This window comes from Triticum urartu, chromosome 2A, assembly GCF_056163025.1.
Source record: "Triticum urartu cultivar PI428250 chromosome 2A, HENAU_Tu73, whole genome shotgun sequence".
Classification (NCBI taxonomy): Eukaryota; Viridiplantae; Streptophyta; class Magnoliopsida; order Poales; family Poaceae; genus Triticum; species Triticum urartu.
The window spans coordinates 735,519,118-735,530,041 of record NC_141874.1 but is presented as its reverse complement, the minus strand read 5'-3'; positions in this window follow the sequence as shown (position 1 = coordinate 735,530,041).

Genomic DNA, 10,924 nt, shown 5'->3' with positions numbered 1-10,924 from the left:
TGACCTGATGGCCAGGGACGTAGCTTTCGATCTGCTCAAGGTGGCCAAGCGAATTGGCCTGCAGTGCGAAGCCGCCGAAGACGAAAATCTGTCCGGGGAGAAAAGTCTCACCCTGGACTGCATCGTTATTGATGATCGAAGGAGCCATCGGGCCTAAAAGCGACGACACAGAGGAACTCTCAAGGAAAGCACCAATGTCGGTGTCAAAACCGGCGGATCTCGGGTAGGGGCTCCCGAACTGTGCGTCTAGGCCGGATGGTAACAGGAGGCAAGGAACACGATATTTTACCCAGGTTCGGGCCCTCTTGATGGAGGTAAAACCCTACGTCCTGCTTGATTAATATTGATGATATGGGTAGTACAAGAGTAGATCTACCACGAGATCAAGGAGGCTAAACCCTAGAAGCTAGCCTATGGTATGATTGTTGTATGATGAAGTTGTCCTACGGACTAAAACCCACCGGTTTATATAGACACCGGAGAGGGTTAGGGTTACACAAAGTCAGTTACAGTGGTAGGAGATCTTGAATATCCGCATCGCCAAGCTTGCCTTCCACGCCAAGGAAAGTCCCATCCAGACACGGGACGAAGTCTTCAATCTTGTATCTTCATAGTCCTGGAGTCCGGCTGAAGGTATAGTCCGGCTACCCGAACACCCCCTAATCCAGGACTCCCTGAACCGTAGTTTGAGGAGTTCATTTATTCACTATGTGTTAATGCTTTGTTCCAGTTCTCTATTAAAAGGAGGCCTTAATATCCCTTGGTTTTGTTATGGACCCCACTTCCACGGGATGGTAGGAATAAAGATGCCATGCAAGTTATTTTCCATAAGCACGTATGACTATTTACGGAATACATGCCTACATTATATTTATGAAATGGAGCTAGTTCCGTGTCGCTCTAGGTTATGACTGTTATATGATGAATATCATCCAATGAAATCACCGATCCAATGCCTACGATTTTTCCACATATTGTTCTTGCTAAGTTACTACTGTTGCTAATGCTGCTACAAAACTGCTACTACTTTTACTGTTACTATCGTTACCGTTACCACTGCTATCAAAACTATCATACTATTGTGCTACTAATCACTTTGTTGCAGATATTTAATCTCCAGGTGTGGTTGAATTGACAACTCAACTATTAATACTTACCAATATTCTTTGGCTCCCCTTGTGTCGAATCCATAAATTTTGGGTTGAATACTCTACCCTCGAAAACTGTTGCGATCTCTACTTGTGCTTTATCACCTACTCAAGTCTTTCAAGTGGATTTAGATCTGCAAAGAAGTAATGGTGATAGGCACCGACGAACTACTAATGAACTACGAGATGATGGAGAAAACTTACAGATATGAGGGGAAGCACGACGGAATTCATGTGCACTATGGAAATGGACAGAGCGTTGTGGATGAACTCCGGCGACATCTGGAGCAGAGACAAAGTCACTATCGATGTAGCTGAAGAGCTCGAAGAGGCGCGGCGGGGCTTCGGTCACAAGAAGCAGCAGGCGCGAGGAAGAAGATAAGTGAGGAGGTGGAGACGGTAGTCCACATGCATAGTTATAGAACAGTAAAAAGGGGGAACAACAAGTGCGAAAACAGAGGCGACGCGGTAAATTTTGGGCAGAAAGGTGCCTCGATTTTCGGGCCTGTCAGATCCCCTCAAGATTTGTGGTGATGTCATCCGTGAATCACGGGAGTTCGGCAGGATGATGTCATGGCATTTAGAAGGGGCGCAAATGCTAAAGTGAGGAAATATCACAAGCCAGTAAGACCCAATAACCTGGCCAGGAAATCAGTTGAAGGGACAAAGTGGAATTCGGGTTCATGGAAAATGACCCGGAGTTAATTTCATCGTGAATCTTAACATGGATAAATCCAAGTTAACCTGAGGACTAATGTTGGGGATATACCCCATGATATGACCCGCTCAGGATATGACCTGGTTATCAAGTGGCGGCTCATAAATAGACTCATTATGTGGGCTGCGCGGTTAACCATGAAGCTTAAAGCCCAGGAGGCGACTTAAAGAAAAGGCCGGCTCGTGGGCCAGTATCTGGCAGGCCGGCTCGAGAAGGAGGTTGTAAGGAATCTCGCTTACTTGACAGGCAAGATGAGTACGAAATTAGAATTGGACACGGGTTGTACTACGACCCGGACTCTGTTGTAGCCTCAGGGCCTCGACCTGTATATAAAGGGGAGACCCTGAGGTAGAAAGACTAAGTTACAATCATCGAGAGCTAGGTTAGCGAATCTGCATCCTTGTAATTGAGATTTCCACCAATATCAATCAAGCAGGAGTAGGTCTTTACCTTCACCGTGAGGAGCCAAACCTGGGTAAACTATGTGTTCTTCGTTCCCGATCAACCCCTCTCAAGAGACCACCTAGTTGTGATGGCCTCTAGACTTAGTCCTCTTTCGAGGACATTTGCTATGACAAAACCATGACAGTCTGGTTTTTATTGGCCCACTCTTTTCAAAGATGCACATAAGTTTGTCCTTTCTTGTCATGAGTGTTAAAGAATTGGCAATATTGGAGACCCCAAGAAATGCCTATGAATTATTCACTTGTTATTAAACCATTTGATGTTTGGGGTTTTGATCATATGGGACATTTTCCTTCCTCTGATGGGTATATTCCTATTTTAGTTGCTGTTGATTATATTACTAAGTGGGTAGAAGCTATTCCAACTAGTCTGATGATTATAACACTCCTATTAAAATGCTTAAAGAAGTTATTTTCCCAAGGTTTAGATTTCCTAGATATTTAATGACTATTGGTGGTTCACACTTTATTCATGGTGCTTTCCATAATTGTTTTGCTAAATATGATGTCAACCATAGAATTCCATCACCTTATCATCCTCAGTCTAGTGGTTAAGTTGAATTGAGCAATAGGGAAATAAAATTAATCTAGCAAAAGACTGTTAGTAGATCTTGGAAGAATTGGCCTAAGAAACTTGATGATGCATTATGGGCATATAGAATTGCTTATAAAAATCCTATGGATATGTCCCCATATAAAATGTTCTATGAAAAGGCATGGCATTTACCTCTCGAGCTAGAACATAAAGCTTATTGGGAAATTAAAGAACTTAATTATTATTTCAAACTTCCCGGTGAAAAGAAGTTATTTAATATTAGCTCTCTAGATGAATGGATGACACAAGCTTATGAAAATGTCAAGTTGTTTAAAGAAAATGTTAAAAGATGGCATGACAAAATAATCCAAAATTGGAATTTATAGTAGGTGATCAAGTTCTATTATACAATTCTTGTTTCAGATTCTTTGCACGAAAAACTTATCTCTAAATGAGAAGGACCATATACCATCGAGGAAGTTTATGGCTTCGGAGCTAATAAGATAAACAATGTCGAGCGCACTAACCCATGATTGGTTAATTGGCAAAGAATTACACATTATATTTCAAGTAAGCCTATTAATGTTGAAACTAATATTATTCAATCTATGACACTGGAGGAGCATACAGAAGAAATCTTCCGGAACGCACCAGAACCCTGAAAAGGCTTAGGTACGTGGTACGGTATATAAACCGACTCCAAAATACCCATAAAAATAGTTTTTGTTCGTTTTGGAATATATAAAAAAAATTGGAAAATAATAAATAATCAACAAAGTGCACGAGGGAGCGACAAGCTCGGGGGGCGCGCCGTGTGAGCTTGTGACTCCCCCGAGGACTTTCCCGACTCCATTTTCTTCCAGATTACTTGTCCTGCATGGGAAACACAATCATTATATATACTCTGTGATGTATTGGCCACTGTATCATAAGTTTCCCCTTTATTCTTCTTTCAGGTTGTTTTTCTAACATATCTAGATCGCCATGGCACCTCGAAGCTCGTCCAAGGAAATTTCTAAGAGAAGTTCATCAACCCTTACCTCCCGGAGGTGATGAAACAACCTCAGACCATTGAGATGCGTGAAGGGGCGCTTCACATCCGGGATGTTCAAGGTCCCAAGAAGGACAGAAGCAAGAAGGCCAGACTTGAAGCAGTGGAGTAGGAGATCTTCAAGTGCCCAGGGATGGTGGAGCACGGACTCAGCGCCAACCACTCCATGATCACAAAATTCATCCGCGAGCACAAAGTGGACAACAATGATGTTGGGGACTTCAACTTTAAGCTCAATGAACGGATTGATCATCTTCACGCCCAAATTTTGACTTACAAAACCAAAAATTTGAGTATGGATCCAGGTTTAAAGTTATGAGCTTAGCTGCAAATTTTAGATTGTGGAAACAAGTTCATCCCTTTATGATGGAGAGCCTATGCCGCGGAAGAGGAGGACAAACCTACCACTACAACACCATAATCACCGAAGAAAGACACCTGAGCACACGAGTATGGGCACCACCCTTTAGCTTGTTCCAAGCTTGGGGTAGGTGCCCCGGTATCGTATTACCATCACTTTTATTATCATTATCTATCTTAGTTCTATCCTTAGTTATTTTGTGGTTTAGAAAAATAAGGTTTTAGTATGATATAGTTTTGAGTGCTTGTTTCGTGATCTATCTATACATGTAATCGAGTGTGAGAGTTATATAATAAAGAGTAGTTTGAGTTGACTTGTTTTATTTTCCTATTTCAATATTACAAAAATGGAATGAAATGATCATATGCTAATCCCATGGGGAGTGATGACTTCACATAAGAGAAGTATAATTGATGAATTTATTGGAAGTTAACAAACATAGCATTGGTCATTGTTGCAATTCATGAAAAAGTACTAAAGAAAGAGAGTTCCCACATATAAATATACTATCTTGGACATCTTTTATGATTGTGAGCCCCCATCAAACATTTTATGCTTGATCAAATAGTTGATATTCGACAAGGAAGACAATGTGATAACTTATGTTTGCTTATATTCACATATAAGTTATATTGTCATGGATCCTCTAATATGTGGTGCTTACTCCTAATCTATAGCTAGCCAAAAATTCGCACTAAGTAGAGATACTACTTGTTCATCCAAAAACTCTTGAACCCAGTTTCTGTCATGAGAGTCCACCATATCTACCTATGGATTGAATAAGATCCTTCAAGTAAGTTTTCGTCGGTGCAACAAGCAATAAAAATTGCTCCAAAATATGTATGATATGTTATTATAAGGGAAAATAAGCTTTGTACAATCTTGTGATGGTAAAGAAATAAAAGCGGCGGACTGCATAATAAAGGTTTCTATCACAAGGGGCAATATAAAATAACGTTCCTTTACATTAAGAGCTTGCACATCCAAAATAAAAAGCGCATGAAAACCTCTGCTTCCCTCTGCGAAGGGCCTATCTTGTACTTTTCTGTATTTACTTTTATGCAAGAGTCAATAGTGTACTTCTCTATTCCATTTTTTTCTCCTCGCAAGCATCATGTGGTGGGGAAAGATCTAGACATATATATCCAGGTGGATGTAGGTGATCATGAGTTATTATTGTTGACATTACCCTTGAGGTAAATAAGTTGGGAGGCGAAACTATAAGCCCCCATCTTCCTCTGTGTTTGACTGAAATTTTTGCTCCTTTAATATGCTTTGAGTGTCAGCAATCATAGAAGACTAAATGATATTTGACTATGTGAACTTCCTAAACAAAGCTCTTACATAGACTCTTTCTGAAAGTATGACACAATGCAATTGTTTCAATGACTGAGATCATAGTTTGTTAGTTTTCAATGAAGTTTATAATTTATACTTTACCTTGTGGATGGATTTTTACTTGTTCATGAGAAGTATTATGATAATATACTGCTGATATAATAATGATCATGATGCTTTCATGTCTGTATCTTATTTTATCGACACCTTTCTCTCTAAATGTGTGGTCATGATTATCTATTTCCGCTTTCCCTTGAGGACAAGCGAGGTCTAAGCTTGGGGGGAGTTGATATGTCCATTTTACATCATGTTTTCCTACTATTATTTATTATGTTTGGGTCATTATTTCACTTTATGATACTATTCTTATGCATTTTCTCTCTTATTTTGCAAGTTTCACATGAAGAGGGAGATTGCAGGTAGCTGGAATTCTGGACCAGAAAAGGCTACAACAGAGATAACTATTATGCACAACTTCAAATGACCTAAAATTTACAAAGAATTGTTTTGGAATATATAAAAAATATTGGCGAAAGAAATACTAGGAGGGGGGCCACCAGGGAGCGACAAGCTCAGGGGGTGTGCCCTACCCCGTTGGGCGCGCCCTATGAGCTTTTGGGCCCCTTGGCAGGCCTTTGGTGCCCATATTTTTCTATATAAGGATATTTTCCAAAGAAGAAAATAAGAAGAATACTTTCGAGACGAAGCGTCATCCTCTCGAGGCGGAACCTGGGCAGGAGCACTTTTGCTCTCTGGCGGAGCGATTCCGTCGGGAAAACTTCCTTCCGGGAGGGGGAAATCGAAGCCATCGCATCACCAACGACCCTCTCATCGTGGGACGACCAATCTTCATCAACACCTTCGCCAGCACAATCTTATCTCAAACCCTAGTTCATGTCATGTATTCAATGTTTGACCCAAAACCCCATATTGATACCTCTGGGTTGCTAGTAGTGGTGATTACTCCTTGTAGTTGATTCTAGTTGGTTTATTGGGTGGAAGATTATATGTTCAGATCCTTAATGATATCCAATACCTCTCTGATCTTGAACATGAACATGATTTGTGAGTAGTTACTTTTTCTTAAGGACATGGGAGAAGTACTGTTATAAGTAATCATATGAAATTGATATTCATTATATTTTGATGATATGTATGTTGTTGCTTCCTTTAGTGGTGTCATTTGAACGTCGACTACATGACAATTCGTCATACTTGAGACTAATGGAAGACATTGTGGAGTAATAAGTAGATGATGGGTTGCTAGAGTGATAGAATATTAAAACCTAGTTCATGCGTTATTCCGTAAGGGGCTGATTAGGATCCATGTGTTTCATGCTATGGTTAATTTTATCTTAATTATTTTTTCCTAGTTGCGGATGCTTGCGAAAGGGGGTAATTATAAGTGGGTTGGTTATTCAAGTAAGATTAACACTCAAGCACCGGTCCACCCACATATCAAATTATAAAAGTAGCGAACACGAATCAACTAAACATGATGAAAGTGACTATACGATAATTCCCATGTGTCCTGGAGAACGCTTTGCTCTATATAAGAGATCGTTCTGTCTTGTCCTTTGCTATAAAAGGATTGAGCCACCTTCTACACCTTTGTTACTATTGCTACTTGTTACTTGTTACGAATTACCTAGCTCAAAGTCAAACGGGCCGGCCTTTTCACAGGAATGGGCCTCTGTTGGGCCGTGCCACGTGTCGACGTATCATAGGCGCCTATGTGACCCACTAACGAGCTGACACGTGTTTCGTCCGGCCAATAAGAATTTTACACGTGGAAATTTCCCATTGGTCGAGGCTGTTAACGGGTTATCGGATCCAAAACCCGACCCGATAGCTTAACGGCGTTCCATTACGATGGATGCCATGTGTGGGTCACCCTTGACGAAAGCACTTCTATGACGCGCAATTTATCCTCATGGAAGTGGACACTTCCGTGATGATAATTTTGGTAATGTCATGGAACACTTCTACGACAGCACATGTATGACTATCTTGATTCTGTCATAAATTTGTCATGGATGTACATGCATGACAAAAAACGCGACCTACTGTGACAAACACGTATCATCACGGAAGTGTACTTTTTTGTAGTGATGGGGGCAGAAGCCGACGACTGGCCAACTCTCAGATTTTATAAACGGCCGCACATAAGGTAATATTTTAAATTCCAAAAGCATTGCATAGCGCAAATGAACTTGTTTCACATTACAGGATCACATGAGCATGTTCATTCAAAAATTACATCTCTAGCACACTCCTCCGCCACAAGGCGGGAACCCTTCAGGACACTGTCATAATACATTTTGGGGCGGCGATGTTCCTTGCCCTCTGGCAGCCCCTCCTTCACCAGCTTCACGGCGTCCAGCTTCGCCCAGTGTACCTTCGCCCGGGCAAAAGCCTGCGCGCACGCTTGATGCAGACGGACCGCTTTATGACTTCAAGCCATGGGCAGGCATCCACAAGCCACCTCACAAGGCTGAAGTAGTTGTTTGGCAGGGGCTCGCCAGGCCACAGCCGGACTATGAGATCCTTCATGGCCTGTTCAGCGGCCTTGTGAAACTCGACCAGTTGCTTCAGCTGGTCGCTCAAGGGCATCGGGTGTTCGGTCCCAGTATACTGAGACCAGAACAACTTCTCCGTTGAGCTCCCTCCCTCAGCTCGGTAAAACTCCGTGGCATCCAGCACACTGTGGGGAAGATCTGCGAGCGCTCCTGGAGAGCTCTGAACTCGGGTAAGTAAAAGGAAAGTTTCCCTCACATGCTTGCTTTGCATAATGAATGCCTTACCCGCTGCTATCTTCTTCACCGCATCAATCTCCTGGAGGGCCTTGTGGGCTTCAGCCCTGGCGTTCTGTGCGCTTTCGAGCACCTTCGCAAGCTCGGACTCTCGCGGCTAAGAGTCAAGCTCCAAGGACTCGTGCTTTTTGGTGAGAGCCTCGAGTTCTTGCGGCACCTCTCCTACCCGGGCTTCTTGCTTTTCTCGCTCAGTGCGCTCCTTGGCTGCGTTGTTTTCGGCTAGCCTATGGTATGATTGTACAACCAACTTTCTTTTTAATATATATGGACAAGGTATTGCTTACCTTTGCTCTCCTCGACCTGCCTCTTGGCAAGGCCAAGCTCTTCCTTGGACCGCTCAAGGTCCTGCTTTAGTGCAGCGACCTTCGCAGTACGTGCGGCGCCGGTCAGCAGCGATGCCTGCGTATGAACATAGACATATTCTGATTAATCTCCTGAGTCATGATTTGATCCTCTATTCGGCCTTTCTTTGCGAACGCCAAACAGAGCATCAGGGTCTACTGTCTATGCGGTAATATTTTCCTATATTTTCAACTCACCTCAAAGCCTGTTAGGAGGCTAGCACAAGCTTCAGTTAGTGCGCTCTTGGCGCACTGAACCTTCTCGATCACCGCACTCATGATAGTGCGGTGCTCTTCGTCGATGGAAGCAACATGAAGCGCTTCCAGCAAGTTGTCCGGTACCTCTGGATGGACAGAGGTCACCGGCACGGGCGGCTTTCCCCTCTTAACGGGGGGTCACCTGCCGGAGTCTGGAACCACTGGAGGTTCCGGTGTAGTGTTCGGCCGAGGGCTGAACTTGGAGCCCGTGGGAGTCTTGCTCCCTTTACGCCCAGGATCCGGAAGGTCGCCTCGAAGCACCCCCAGGACTACCTCCCCTCGGCTTGGTGCCTTCTGAGACAACACCTCGGTGTTGTCCGTAGGGCAAGGGGTGGAGGCGGTCGGGAGTGAATCACTGTTCATATCCGACGAGTCCAAAGAACCGTCCGATGAAGATACGTCGATACGGGCTCGGGACGGACTGCATAATCATATTCGGCGTAAGGAGAAGCGGTGCAATTTAAGCATACTATGAATTACTATGGTATCCGGATACTTACGACTTTGCCAGGGGCTTGTCCCTGGGCAACCACTCATCGTCGCTATAGGCGGCGGTCGTGGAGCAGTCCGGAAGGAGGGTCCTTCCCTTCTTGGACCTTTCGGCCGCCCCGGTTGGGGCGGCCTTCCTTTTCTTGTCTCCCCCGGCTGGGGGGAGAACTTTCCTCTTCCTCCTCCTCGTCTTAGTGGGAGGAGTGCGCCTCGGAGTGTTCAGACGATGAGTCCGACACAACCTTGCGCCGGAGACCCTGTCGGGTCCCCGTGGCCTTCTTCTTAGCCTTCTTCGCCGGCACCTCGTAAGGAGCCGGAACCAGCATCACCGTCAAGAGAGTATCTGTTGGATCCTCGGGCAAGGGGGCTGGGCAATCGACCGGCTCCGTCGTCTCTACCCAGTTCTGTTAAGTGGCATAAAGGCTTAGATCCCGCACATGATTAAACTGGGGGGAATAGACACCCTATGAGAAATAGGACACTTACCGGATTGGCATGGCGCTTTGCGCAGAGCCCGCGGTCCTCGGTAAGGGAAGGAGGTACCTCGGCACCCTTGAACAGCACCTTCCAAACGTCCTTGTGCGTCGTGTCGTAGAGCTCGCGCAGCGTCTGGTGCTCGGCCGGGTCAAACTCCCACAAATTGAATGTCTGTCGTTGACACGGGAGGCTCCGGCGGAAGAGCATGACCTGGACTACATTGACGAGCTTGATTTTCTTGCTCATCATGTTCCGGATGCATTTATGGAGTCCGGTCAGCTCCACCGATGAGCCCCAGGACAAACCCTTCTCTTTCCAGGAGGTGAGCCGCGTGGGGATTCCGGATCGGAATTCGGGGGCCGCCACCCAGTTGGTGTCGCGCGGCTCGGTGATGTAGAACCACCTTGATTGCCACCCTTTTATGGTCTCCACATAGGAGCCTTTGAGCCAGGTGACATTAGGCATTTTTCCCACCACGGCGCCGCCGCACTCCGCTTGCTGGCCGACCACCACCTTCAGTTTGACATTGAAGGTCTTCAGCCATAGGCCGAAATGGGGCTTGATGCGGAGGAATGCCTCTCACACGATGATAAACACCGAGATGTTGAGGATGAAATTGGGGGCCAGATCGTGAAAATCCAGCCCGTAGTAGAACATGAGCCCGCGGACAAACGGGTGGAGGGGAAACCCTAGTCCGCGGACAAAGTGGGTAAGGAAGACTACCCTCTCATGGGGTTCGGGCGTAGGAATGATCTGCCCCGCATCCAGCAGCCGGTGCGCGATGTCCGCGGCCAGATATCCGGCTTCCCGTAGCTTGGTGATGTTCTCCTCTGTAACGGAGGAAACCATCCACTTGCCTCCCGCTCCGTACATATGCTTGGAGTGGTTTGAGGAGAAAGACGCGAAATTGGGCGCTGAGCTCGAGTGCGCG